Genomic DNA, 3,472 nt, shown 5'->3' on the forward strand with positions numbered 1-3,472 from the left:
GTTAAAAATTATGCCATTTGCAGAAAACTGGATGGAATTTGAGATCATAATGTTGAGTTTAGCCAAGTTTAAAAAGCCAAATGTCACCTTTTTTTCACCCATTTGTGGTATCAAGACTTGAAAGGTATATACACACAGATATATAGGTAGGAAGACAGACAGACAGACAGATATATAGATTAGTGGGATAAGGAAAAGAATGACAGAGTGAATCATATCAAAATAATGGCGTTGCTGGGTGCCAGTGGCTCAGGCCTGTAATCCTAACTACTCAGGAGGCTGAGATCTGAGGGTTGCAGTTTGAAGCCAGCCTGAGCAGGGAAGTCTGTGAGACTCTTATCTCCAATAAAACCACCAGAAAAGCTGATAACAGATGCCTATGTGAAATACCATGGTGAAATCCCTCTATATAATTAATATACACTAAAAAGAAAAGTGACAGGAAAGTAAAACAGGCTCTGCTGGGGAATGAATATCAGCAGGAGGGTGAATATGATCCTAGTAATTTATATACATGTATGAAAATAGAATGCTGAAAGCCATTGAAATTGTAAGAAGAGGGATGGAGGATGAGGGAGAGTGGGGGAGGTAGGTTGACAAATTTATTCAGGGTACAGTGTGTGCAAGTACAACATTGCTCAATTAACCAGAGTGTAGCAAAACCTTGTCTTTGTGGAGGAACTGCCCACCCCAGCACCTTAGCGATTCACGTTGCCCTTCACAGCCAAGGCAGGCTCCATGTTAATGGTCTATGCTTACTCCTTATCACACACCATGGCTGCCTCCTGAAGCCCAGCAGACATTTTCCCATCTACTAGCTGGCCATGCTGCTGGTAGCTCAGAGAATTTGTCTCTGGGTAGAACATCTGTAAAGCTTAGCTGACTCCTGACTCTCAGAAGGTCTTGATTTCATACCCCTCTGAATTAGCTTTTAATTTAGTTTTGTCACTTGTAGGGCTTGAACTCAGGTCCTGGGCGCTGTTCCTGACCTCTTTTGCTCAAGGCTAGTGCCCTACCACGTTGAGCCACAGCACCACTTCCAGTTCTCTGATGGTCAACTGGTGATAGTCTCACCGATTTTCCTGCGCAGGCTGGCTTTGAACCATGATCCTCAGATTTCAGCCTTGTGAGTAGCTAAGATTACAGGCATGAGCCACTGGCAGCTGACTTAGCTTTTTATTTTTTATTTTTATTTTTTCAGTTGTGGGGTTTGAACTCAGGGCCTGGGCACTGTCCCTGAGCTCTTTTTGCTCAAGACTGCCACTCTACCACTTTGAGCCACAGCACCACTGAAAGAGCTCTTTAGACTCCTTCCTTCCCACATGTTTTTGAGGGATGGAAGGTTCACATAGATGCCAGGAATAAAACAAGTAGTCAAGGGTAGGCTTCTGCCTCTGGAAATAAAGCCCAGAGGATCTGAGAGTCAGGATAGACTAAGGAAAGTGAGGCATGGTCTGCCCAGGAAGTGCAGGCCCCTTGCACACCGCCTCCCCCTTCCTCTTGGTTAAGTATCTGCCCAGTTACCTAGGTAACTGGCACACCTGGAGGCAGTTACCTCCCCCTTTCTCTGACGTCACGCCTCCCATCAGACTGCGGGAGAGTCCCAACCTCTGAGGTCACATCCGAATTCCATGTGACATCACCTCCCCCCCCCACCTGGCCACACCTGGCCACACCTTCTCCCTGCCCCACCCCACCCCCCTTTCCCTACTTAAACCCAGGTGGGCCATCCGCCAGCCCCCTTCAGCCATGTGAGTCTCTAGCAAGCATGGCCTGGAAGCAATTCAGAAATAAAACTCTCTGTGCCTAAATGCCAAGTGACGTTCTCATTCATCAGCTACCTAATTTAAACCGGACAGTAAGCAACTGCCAGGGATTCAAAATGTCAAGCTGAAAGCAAATACAGGAGCTACTTAATTCATCTTGTGATTAGGGACCAAAGTCATTTAGGAGAAAATGAGGCAAATAAATTGAGGACAATGAGGCCTGGCGAAGGCAACTCAGAAACATGGTAGTTAGAAACAAAGATGCAGCCGGGCGCTGGTGGCTCACGCCTGTAATCCTAGCTACTCAGGAGGCTGAGATCTGAGGATCGCGGTTCAAAGCCAGCCCAGGCAGGAGAGACCGTGAGACTCCTATCTCCAATAAACCACCAGAAAATGGAAGTGGCGCTGTAGCTCGAGTGGTAGAGCGCTCGCCTTGAGCTGAAGAGCTTAGGGACAGCACCCAGGCCCAGAGTTCAAGCTCCACGACCGACAAAAAAAAAAAAAAAAGAAACAAAGATGCACTCTCTTTGCTTCAAAGAGAGACAACTGGATGCATTCCTTCTGTCACTGGACAGAGGTGAGGTTTAGTGAATCTTCCCTTTAAATGTGGGCGCTCTTCACCTAGAGTCCTTGGCTGTGATTGCAGAATAAGAATTTCTGGACAGTGGGGCTGGGAAGGTGGCTCAGTGGTAGAGGGCTTGCCTTGCATGCATGAGGCCCTGGGTTCGATTCCTCAGCACCACATAAGCAAAAAGAAAAAAGCCAGAAGTGTCGCTGTGGCTCAAGTGGTAGAGCGCTAGCCTTGAGCTGAAGAGCTAAAGGACAGTGCCCAGGCCCAGAGTTCAGGCCCACAACTGGCCCCCCCAAAAAAAAAAATTTCTGGACAAGTCAAAATGGTAAGAAAACTTGGCGGAGCTTTATTAAGTAAAGAAGACCGCTCAAACTGGCAAAACGAGCCACTTGCCACAAGTCCCCAGCTCACTACAAGTGCTGCTTTAACCCACCTATAAAAGCTCTGCTACAACTATACTCAGTGCGACCTCTCTGATCCCCACCAGGGAGTTTGCCCTGGAGCATACCCCAATAAACTTTCCTATCAATCTTTTTATTCTTCTCTGCGTGGTCCTTTCCTTGCCTATAACCTTACACAAGCAAGTGGACAAACACACAAGAAGGGCAGGAACACAAACTAACAGAATGTGGATGCTCTCATGGAGAGAGACACACAGCTCCTTGGGCTGTTGGGGTACTTACAAGGTAAAGGCAGGGGGTCTGGCTTCAACGTTATGTCAAGAAAGGTGCTTTGTCTTTGCTTAATCATACCTGGCGTTGCTGAGTTTCCAGGTAAGAATGCATCTACCATAAAACAGAGCCTTATCCTTGAGGCAAGGAAGGTGCCCTACTATCTGCATTTTGGGGTAGGAGGTGGCGTACGTTTGGGGAAGCATTTTTCTCAGAAAGGCACACATCCTGTCAGACAAGTGTTTCCATTCTCTGAAAAGCACTGGGGTGGGGGGTGGAGGGGTGGGCAAGAGGAAGGAGAGTTGTCCTATCAGAAGACATACAGTGATCTCTGCCCCAACCCTCCCCCCCAACCCCCACCCCCAGCAGAGGACATTAAATACCTCTGCATCCCTGTCTGTCTCCAGCCCTTCAGCTGCTGGAAGACCAGGCTGAAAGGTACCGGGCAACCTGGTCCTGCAAAG

Source organism: Dipodomys merriami, unplaced genomic scaffold, assembly GCF_024711535.1.
Source record: "Dipodomys merriami isolate MVZ:Mamm:240054 unplaced genomic scaffold, mDipMer1.0.p SCAF_177, whole genome shotgun sequence".
Lineage (NCBI taxonomy): Eukaryota > Metazoa > Chordata > Mammalia > Rodentia > Heteromyidae > Dipodomys > Dipodomys merriami.